Source organism: Nicotiana tomentosiformis, chromosome 9 (genome assembly GCF_000390325.3).
Source record: "Nicotiana tomentosiformis chromosome 9, ASM39032v3, whole genome shotgun sequence".
NCBI classification, from domain to species: domain Eukaryota; kingdom Viridiplantae; phylum Streptophyta; class Magnoliopsida; order Solanales; family Solanaceae; genus Nicotiana; species Nicotiana tomentosiformis.
Window position 1 is genome coordinate 98177825 of NC_090820.1, and position 11388 is coordinate 98189212.

The following is an 11388-nucleotide window of genomic DNA, read 5'->3' on the forward strand; positions in this document are numbered from 1 at the left end:
GATGTGTGTGAATCGTCGATTTTGGTTTTCAGGTGTTTCGGAATTAGTTTGGAAGAATGAATTTCATGTTTGATGTTTCAAGTTGGAAGAGTTGACCAAATTTGACTTTTATGTATTTGACCTTAGATCAAAATTTTGATGGTTCCGTTAGGTTCGGATTCCGATTTTGGACTTGAGCGTATGCCCAAATTTGCATTTGGATATTTCTAGAAGGTTTCGGCACTGTCACCACCCAAAATCTAACTAGCCGTGATGGCACCTAATCCCAACCTGCTAGGTAAGCCAATTAACAATAATCTGATTCAATGAGATTTACTGATAAATGCAATGATAATATAATCAAACTCCTATACAAAGAATTCCCAAGGACTGGTAGTACAAATCATGAGCTTCAAAGATTTAGAGTTTATAAAGTTGGTATGAAATATATATATCATCTGTTTGAAATATACATGAACAGATTAATAATTTTAGAACTACCAAGAACAAGAGGCAGCTATGACCGGAATGCAGGTACGCCTTCAATGCCAGTTCCCGCCATACACAACAACATCAACATCCAAAATCCGCACGCAAGGTGCAGAAGTGTAGTATGAGTACAACCGACCCCATGTACTCAATATGTAACAAACCTAATCTTAGGTTGAAAGTAGTAACGAGCTGGGACAAAGGTCAGAGTCCAACACCAATAGCCAACAACAACTCATAACAATATAATAAAAGTAGTACGAGACATAACTCAGATATATGATGCTCATCTAGTTCACAGTTACGGAAAATAGTCATGCTTTTCAAGTACAAAAGTAAAACCCAAATCCTTCACCGAAATCATCAAAATATGAGTAAGTCAGAAACCTTTGATTTTTCCCAAAAACTTTCAACAACAGATAAGATGATTCAATCTCAGATAGCAGAGATATCATCCCGACCTGTCACATGTGTTAGACTAATGTGCATGTGAAGTCATAAATGTCACAAAATCGTGAAATGTATCTCTATGCCTGTATGTAAAGTATGCATATCAGATGCAATGCGTCATAGTGATGAATTCATGTACTCACACTCTCAGAGTACTCAATATCAGAGTCTTACATACCCACTCATCACGCTCAATCACTCAGCACACTCAGTCACTCAGCACTGTACGGTACCTACTACGGCGCGCAGCCCGATCCCATCATGAATCAATAGTAACTACGCTCACTATGGGTGTGCAGACTCCGGAGGGACGGATCCTGCCCAAGCGCTAATATAACCTGCTGAGGCGTGCAACCTGATCCCATCATGAATCAATAGTGCCTGTTGCGACGTGCATCCCGATCCCATTATGAATCAATAATACCTGATGTGTCGTGCAGCCCGATCCCATCATGAATCAATAACACTTGTTGCGGCGTGCAGCCCGATGCCATAAATATCACTCACAATCCGGCCCTCGGTCCCCAACTCAGTCATCAATCTCTCTAGTCTCTCGGGCTCATAAATCTCATGCCAAACAACCCAATATGATAACAACATGATGTGATAACAAATGATAATAGAGACTGAGATATGATATGTAAATGAATATGAATGATTATGCAAATGAAATTTAAGCAAATAACTCAACAACATAAATGACCTCAGTGGGTCCCAACAGAATAGGCATATAGCCTAAACATGGTTTCTAACATTGATGACAGCTCAATTACTCTATCACGTAGAAATTTCATGGATAAAGACAAGCTTAAGTAACTACACAGTACCACAGAATTAACGAGCCACAATTCACACGGTGCACGCCCACACACCCATCATCTAGCATGTGCTTCACCTCACACCAAACACATAAAACATATATTTAGGGATTCATACCCTCAACACTAAGATTAAAAGTGTTACTTACCTCGAACAAGCCAAATCCAATACCGAGCAAGCCAAACGATACTCCAAAAATGCCATCCCGCACGTACCGACCTCCGAATGGCTCAAAACTAGCCAAAAGCAACTCAAGTACATCAAATAATACCAAAGGAAACAAACCCAATTGATAAAGGTGGAATCTTTAATCAAAAGCCCAAAGTCAACCAAAAGGTCAAACCCGGGCCCACACCTCAGAACCCGACAAAATCATAAAATCCGACAACCCATTCAATTACGAGTCCAACCATACTAGTTTCACTCAAATCCGACTCCGAATCGATGTTCAAAACTCAAAAATTCACTCTATGAAACTTTAGATAAAAACCCCCAATTTCTCTTTTGAATTCATCCACCAAATGCCAAAAACGAGAATAGATTCGTGAAATATAATCAAAACCTAGTAAAGAACAATTTTCCCAATCTATATGGTAAAAATCGCTTCAACAATTGCTCAAATCCGAGCTCCCCAACTCAAAATGTGAATAAAAATGGCCAAGCCCTCGATATATAGATTCTGCCCACGCATCGTCGCATCTGTGACACACATAGCCGCTTCTGCGGCGTCGCTTTTGCGATTCAAGTGCTCTTCAGCGAAAAACCACTTAAACTCGCCCATCGCACCTGCGAAAAGAAACCCGCTTCTGCGCACACGCAAGTGCAACTACACCTCCCGCTTCTACGAGACATTTCCCGCATCTGCAATGACGCAGGTGCGCTAAAAATCCCGCTTCTATGGAGGTAGCCCAACTCAGCCTTCGTCGCAGGTGCAATCACATTAATACTTCTGTGACCACCGCACCTGCGCAAAACCAACTGCAGGTGCGCAACACCAGAACCAACACCCATTCAACAATGCAACATGTGACAAAATGATCTGAACCACGTCCAAAACTTACCCCAGCCCTTCGGGACCCCATCCAAATATACTAACAAGTTCCATAATATAATACAGATCTAATCGAGGCCTCAAATCATGCATAACAATATCGAAATGATGAATCGCACATCAAATCAAATATAATGAACTTTGAACTTTCAACTTCCAAAACGCATGCCGAAACATATCAAATCAACTCGGAATGAACTCAAATTTTGCGCACAAGTCCCAAATGACATAATGAAGCCTTTTCAATTTCCAGAACCACAATCCAAATCCGATATCTTCAAAGTCAACTCTTGGTCAAACTTATGAATTTTCCAACCCTTCAAATTTTTAACTTTCGCCAATTAGCGCCGAAACCTTCTAGATCCAAATGCAAATCCGGGCATACGCCCGAGTCTAAAATCGCCATCCAGACCTAAAGGAACCATCAAATACTAAAAAGTCAAACTTGGTCAACTCTTCCAACTTTAAAGCTTTAATCATAAAATTTATTATTCCAAATTAATTTCGAATAACCTGAAAACCAAAATCGACGATTCACACAAGTCATAATACATCATACGATATTGCTCAAGAGTCAAATAGCTAAATGGAATGTAAATACTCAAAATGATCGTCTGGGTCATTACATGCACTAATTGGCGAAAGCTAGAAATTTGAAGGTTTGGGTTGTTCATAAGTTTGACCGAGAATTGACTTTGCTGATATCGGGTTTGAATTGTTATTTCGGGAGTTGGAACAGGTTCGTTATGTCATTTGAAACTTGTATGCAAATTTTTGGTTCTTTCCGGATTGGTTAGACTTGAATCGGACGCTTGATTCAAAGTTTGAAGTTTATGAACTTAAGAGATTGATCTTGATCGACGATTCGTGGTTTGGATGTTAATATATGTGATTTGAGGCCTAGAGTAGGTCTGTAATATGTTTTGATACTTGTTGGTATGTTCGGACGGGGTCCCGAGGGGCTCGGGTGAGTTTTGGGGTGGTTTCGGACCATTTCTAATTACTGGTTTTTGGCTACAACAGTGTGCATTACGATCGAGTAGAATTGGTCACGATCGCGAAGAGTAAAATGGTGAAAATGGGCATGTGAATCGCGATCACGGAAGGGTTTTTGCGACCGTGTAGAGGAAAATTCTACTGTCACTGACCTGATTTTGGAAGCGTATATCTTGCAATCTATAAGGAATTTGGAGATTATCCAAAAATGCAAGTTGTAGATCTTTGAGTCTAGGTTTTAGAAAATCAAACCATTTGAAATTTGTAGTGATGTACAAAACGTTACGGCTAATAAACTACATATTGTTTGAGAAGAGTTTGGGAGAGTTAATAGGAGCTTGTTCGGTGTGATCACGGGGAAATGGCCGTGATCGCATAGAGTAAAATTGTCTTGGAAATTCTTTGTAATCGCGAAGGGTACTCCTAGAGCAGGCCTTTAAGTACTCTATTTCGAAGGTTTTAGGTATTTTAGCATATTTTGAGCTATGAAGCTCGGATTGAGGCGATGTTTTAGGCGATTTTCACCACATGAATTGGGGTAAGTGATTCTAATTCGGTTTTAGTTGTTATACATGAATCTATCATTATTTTTACCATTTAATTAGTATTTTAGATTGAAAAAATCGGGAAAGATTTGTGAAACTTCATAGACTATAATTTGAGGATTTGCAGGTCGAGTTGAGATCGGCATTGAATACTTTTGATATAATTGGACTCGTTATTTAATGGATGTTTGGATTTTGTTAAATTTTTCTGATTCCGAGATGTGGGCTCGGGGTTTGACGTTTTGGTTGACTTCGGGATTTTTATTAAAGATTCGACCTATATCATTTGGAATTATTTCCTTAGGTGTTAATTGATGAATTTGAGTTGATTTTGACTAGTTTTGAGTCGTTTAGAGGTTGATACGCGCAGAGTAAAATTTCTAGAGTATTGTTTGACTTGCTCAGTATTGGATTCAGTTCGATCGAGTTAAGTAATATTTCTAAACTTGGTGCTGAGGGTATGAACCCTTGAATATACATGTTATGTATTTGGTGTTGAGGTGATGCACTTGCTAGGTGACGGGCGTGCACCATAGTAATTGTGACTTAATCGATTATGTGGAGCTGTGTAGTCAAATAATTTTGTCATTATCTATGTATTTTCATGTGTTAAAGAAGCTGAGTTGTGACTCATGTTAGTAATCATGTTTAGGCTATATGCTTATCCTGTTTGGACTCACTGAGGTCATTTCCGCCGTTGAGTTATTTGCATAAATTGCAATTACATGCTCATTTATTGCATATCATATCTCAGTCTCTGATATAATTTGTCTCACAGCATATTATCAATTTTTGGGCCAATTGGCATAAGATTTGTGAGGCCGAGAGACTGGAGAGATTGATGACTGAGTGAGGCCGAGGGCCTGATTGTGAGGATGTTTATGGGATCGGACTGCACGCTGCAGCATACTTTGTTGATTCATGCCATGATTGGCTTATATTAGCGCTTGGGTAGGATCCGCCCCTCCGGAGTCTGACTTATTAGTAGTGAGCGTTTGTACCTACTGAGTACGAGTGCCGAGTGATTGGAAGGATTGAGTAACTGTGAGGACTGAGTGACTGTGAGGACTGAGCGGCTGTGAGGACTGAGTGACCGTAAGGATTGAGTGACTATAAGGACTAAGTGACTTTGAGGTCTGAGTGACTATGAGGACTGAGCGACTGGGAGGACTGAGCGAATTGATACTCTGAGAGTATACATATGGTTCTATCACTGTGTTGCATTGCATTTGACATGCACACTTGACATACATGCATAAAGATGCATTTTTTGACTGTATTGCGTCATTCATGACTTCACATACACATTGACATGTAGGCATAGAGATGTACGTTCCTCATGCCATCTCATAATGAAACATTTACCTGTTGACAGTTTTGGAAAAATCACATATTTTCAAATTTACCCATATTTTGGTGATTTGGGTAAAAGATTTAGATTTTACGGTTATACTTGAAAAGGATGCCTATTTTTCGGAATTGTGAACGAGTTGAGCATTATAGTTTTGAGTTATTACTTGTACTGCTTTAGTTATATTGTTAAACGAAAATCCCATAATGGTAGTGAAAAAGACTGAAAGCCTACACTGTAATCTCTTAATGGTGTGAGGCATTTTGAGAAAAATTGTGCGGACTTGAACATCACATCATGTTAAAAGTATCTTTGAGCTGGTTGAGTAGAACAACTGATATTAGAGCGCAGGTTTGACGGAATAAGTATGGCGCTGGAAGATGGTGTGGAGCTCGATTATCTTACCCTTTACGAGCATGGAGATGGGCACACAAGAAAAAGCTAGTTGTGGGTTTCAGGTGCCATAAATACACTAATGATGTGGGTGACACACAGTGAATCTCGAAAATTAACCCTTGAACCGTGATACTTCGCCAAGTGGAACTTGGTTCAAGGGGAAACTTCATGGATTGTTGTAGTAGGTCAGGTAGAATTTAGTTTAACGAGGAGATTGTTGGTGCGAACAAAAGTCTCAAATTAGTAATTGAAAATCTTGGGAGCTCTTTTAATAGTGTGAGTCATTTAAAAAAAAAGGGTGAGTTTAATCCAAAGTAGACAGTATCATACTATATTAAAAGTATATGCGGGTCGTTTTAGCGTAACAAATGGCATATAAATTACGAAAGGTGCCCTGTCACCTAAAATACATAAAAAAAACATTTTCCTCTCCCGCGTACATTGGTGACCTGTGAATAGTAGGGGTAAAAAGTATAATAAGGTAGGACAAAAGTTGAGCTTACTCATGGTTCTCATGCGTCACATACTCAACTTATGAAGTTTTAGAACTCTATTATGTTATGCAAATTTAGACAATTCAATAAAAAAGAGCAATAAGAAATTAAGAACGCGAAAGGCTTGAATAGATGGCTTTCAATGCCAAGGTTCAATTTTGTACAAATAACTGATTAAGTCCATCTGATCTCTATTTATTTTATTTTATTTTATTTAATAGTAGGCACAACTTGAAGAAGTAGTCATTATTACGCTGAATAGTTAAATCCTTTGACTATTTGTAACTAGAACCCTATTACTACTATTTCATACATATTTTTTTTTTTTTATATTTGACTAGCAAATATAATTATTATCGGATTAGTGAAATGTATAACTTATCTTTTTTGGTTGCATCAAGAGAAAAGGCCGTGCTTGCATCTATTCCACGTTTTGTTATGACATTGAATTGGTCAATTGGATATAGAATGACTAGAACTAACATTGTACAAGTATAATTTTTTAACTACATAAGTCCAAAATCTTTTCTTTTCTTTGAGAAAAGAAAAAGTTCTTTTGGCTTATTTAATTTCAAACTTTAAAAAAGAGCAAAACAATTACACTATTAATCCATATAATCAGACGACAATGACCAGAAACTTTAACTTTCACTGCAAATCAAATTCTCCTCCCGCTCTCATTTTCACGTATGACAGAATGATTAAAGCGCCCAACTCATAATTAACGAATTTCAACCCAGTTTTGAGCAATTCCACCTCCTCATTTTCATTTAAATTCTTTACTTTTAATAAATCCCTATGACCAAAATCTCGGATTCTTTTTTTACGTCAGTAAATGTCGAGAATTTCAAGAATCGATCTGTTACAAAGAGGACAACAACCTCGATTTACCCAAAGGTCTCTTGAACAAACCCTGCAAAATGTGTGCCCACATGGTATGAATGCTGCTCCTTTTTTCCTCTGCATACACACACAACAAACAGTTTCACCCCCTACCCCTTCTTCTTTCTCCATTAATTCTCCCTCATATATCTCCGTTTCTTCTAACAATCTCATCAACGACATTCTTGCTGGTGTCCCGGGTACCGTCCTCGGCCCGCCAATATCGGGCCTCAACGGGCTACGGCTTTGCCCGGTCTGTTGACCCGGGCTATTGTCAATTGCATTATCTGAACCTTGCTCTGTGACTTCCTCTTGGAAGTGACGTTCGGCGGCCAATGCGGCCGCCAAATTCATCCCGGACCTTCCTCCGGGTATATGACCCAAACATGCAGCAGCAGCAGCAGCAGTAGAAGCTGTTTCAGATGGTGTATGAATTATATGATGACCCATCACTTCTTCTATGTCGTCTTCATAGTCCATTATATTTAACGTTGCTGGCAATATACCCAAGTAGGACCCACAACATCCGATTCCTTTTAATCCTAGCCGTTCTGCTAAACTCTTTCGTCGTCTTATAACTCGATCTTCACCGTCCATTTTCTCTCTACGTCAACAATTCACCCTTCGTTCTTGCTGCTATCCTTCTGTTTGACCTTTCCTGCAAATAGAAAACCCAAGATTTCCTATTTCATCCATTTATGCACGTATCTCAAAGCCACAACATAGGATACAACAACTTATGCGTACGTATATATATTTTCACCATCAATATGAAAAATTAGCATTAGTGAACAAATGGAACAAGTATATGCGGCCTTGTATTAATTATGCATCCAATTTAATTCAATATTTTACTATAATTTTAAAAATATAATAATTAAGTTGAACTTATCATACTTGAATTCTGAATTCGTATATAATCATGTATATTTATGAGGAGTGAAAAGGAAAAAGAAAAGGTATATGGAAGAGAAATATACTTACAAAGAGTCGAAAATGAAATTAGTGGTAAGTCAAAAGGCATTGAAAATATATCAAGAAACTACGATATTTGATGGACCAGCAGGTCAGCTACGTAATTTATCCCTCACGCTGAACGATCTTGACCTGCTCCTTTGATTGAGTAACCCTCCATGAGACCATGACTACTGCCACCAGTCCTTGTCTGATTCAATTAACAAACCTAATTAAGGAAGTGATTAATTAGCATATAAATATGAAGAAGAAAAAATGGAGGAAGAAAACTGAGTTTGTTGGGGTTGATGTAGGAGGGGAGGAGAGAACCAGCTGTTTAGCTATGAATTGGGAAGTCAATGAAATTTGGTTTCTTTGTGGAAAAAGATAAGAGAGACTAGTATATAGTGTTAGGTATAATATTATTCTTCTTCTATATATGAATTAGAAACAAACAAAAAGACAAAATGGAAGGAAGAAAAGAGCAAGAAAAGGAGAATAATTATATTGGTGGGTCTTTAGGGGGATATATTCCGATGGTTTGGGAAAAAAAAAATGAATTTATGAATTTCAGATGTCATTGAGTAATTGATTAATTGAATTGTCGAGTTCAAAATTATATATATACACACCTCTCCGTTCCACTTTATCAGATTTTTTGGACTCTTTTTTGTGGTCTATAATATTTGATTTTTCAGATATGAAAAATGAATTAACTCATTTTATTCCGAAGTTGCCCTTGGAGTAAAGATCCTAGGAGTATTTGTTATACTTCCAATGAACAAATTAAGGTTAATATGATAAATTTTATTGTTAATTAATGCTAAAAGGTGAATTTATGAATGTGTGAAAATAGCCAAAAAATCAATTAAAGTGGACCGGAGGGAGGGAGTAATATTTTTTATATCAATAATTTTTTTTGTAATAAATATTTTCATCATAGTTTGTTTAACTCTTGTATTTTTCAAATTTATTTTGGAAACGTTTTTCTTGAGATGAGAATCTATTGTAAACACAAGACATCTACCTTGTGTAGGGGTAAGGTCTGCGTACACCTCTCCTTCCCAAGATTTTACTTATACACTATTAGAAATTCGGTAAAAACTGACCACGGTCAACCGACCAATTTTGGCCGGTCAAATAATCAGCCAAAAAATCAACCAAAGTTGGTCGGTTTTTCAAAATATTTTATTTTTTAATTTATTTTTACGAAACCGACTAACTTTGGTCGGTTTTCTTTGGCGCAAAAATGCGGGAAACTATTATTGAGTCTCGCAAAATTTATTTTTCAAGAAACCGATCAACTTTGGTCGATTTTTTATTTAAAATAAATTAAAATTAATATTAAAAAAACTGACAGAATTTGGTCGGTAATTTTATTTTTTAATAAAACCGACCAACTTTGGTCGGTTATTTTCGTGCGAAAATACAAGGAAAGAGTATAAATTAAATAAAAGACAGTCTTAAAATAAAATGCACCAATTGTTTAGTAGTAGAATAGTATCTTGCCACAGTACAGACCCCGCTTTGATTCCCAAATGGTGCATTTTTTAACTATATAATTAAAATACCAGCCAACTTTGGTCGGAAAAACGTTTTCGGTAATTTTTTTTTTGAATTTAATTGACTTACCAAAGTTGGTCGATATTGGTCTAGTTAATGGTCACGTTTTGAACGGTTATTGGTCATTACCGACCAACTTTGATCAATTTTTTGGATGATTTTTCCTAAATTTCTAGTAATGATAGGATCATACTAGTTATGTTGTTGTTATTGTACATATTTTATAAAGTACATTGGTCATGTTTAGTGGTTTAGATTAGATTAATTTATTTGGCAAAATTAAAGGAACAAAGATTAATTATTATTTTTCTTATTTTCCGATAAAGATTGAGTCTTTGACACGAATTCCTGTTGTTTTTTTATTGGATTATATACTTTATAATATTGCGTGTTTGTGTAAGGTTATAAGTGGTTGCCGGCCTTAAATAAAGTCAAAATTAAGTTAGAGACTCATAGAGCCAAGGCTCACAAACCAAGGTTTTTCCATGTGGCATTTGCCTTTGGCTTTAGGATATCTTTTCCCTTTTGAAGTTCAATTATACAGAATATGTAGACTTTCATCTTTCTTTAAGTTCAATGATTAAGTATGTAGCTTGAGTTGTTAAACCACACATGTAATATAATATTGAGAATTTTTCACAAACCTCTAATGTTAAATAGCTACTCCATTAACTTTATATATCTACCATATAAAAAATTACTTCGTATAGCCACTATTTAGTTATTACGCGACTGTATTCGATGTATTCGCGCTACTATATTCATGAATACAATAGTGAAATTTACCTAAAAAATAGGGGAATCCAGTTATGAGATTATATTCGCGCTACTGTATTTATGAATAAAGTAGCGGAATTCGCCTAAAAAATAGGGGAATACAACTGTTTAATAACGGAAAGATGATCAGTTAGTGTGTATCACTCCTAACTTAACTCAACAAAGTCAATTCTACATAAATTTCATTGCTATTGTGATGTATTCCATGTATTCATGTGACTGTATTTATAAATACAGTGAGGTAAAAAACAAGGATTACAAATATTTAATTATGTATTTCATATAATCTCGCGAATGTATTTATAAATACAATGAGGTAATCTGCCTAAAAAATAGTAATTAGGGGTGTTTAACAACAGAAGGTGTAATATTGAATTGTATTCAGTTTCACTATATTGAATTCAATTTTATTCAAACAATAAAAAAATCAAGAAATAGGATGTATACCGTTATATCCAATTTCACAGATATTCACTATTATACATTGTATTCAATTTACCATATTCAATTCGACTGTATTGAAATAACAAAAAATTACAAAACACAGTGATATTCGCCTGTATTCAAAAAATACAGACCTTCGGAATACATAAATACAGGAGAAAAAAATAATATATTTATATAAAAATACAATATATTTGA

At 36.2% G+C, this 11388-nt stretch overlaps 1 long non-coding RNA gene across 1 annotated transcript; it reads right to left on the reverse strand.

The window, feature by feature from the left end:
- Nucleotides 1-7019: 7019 nt before the first annotated feature.
- On the reverse strand, nucleotides 7020-8902 carry LOC104118512 (uncharacterized). Its single transcript, XR_011411040.1, has 2 exons — nucleotides 8437-8902; nucleotides 7020-8110 (listed from the first exon to the last, which is right to left on the reverse strand). It is a non-coding gene; the product is annotated as an uncharacterized lncRNA (long non-coding RNA).
- Nucleotides 8903-11388: the final 2486 nt, after the last annotated feature.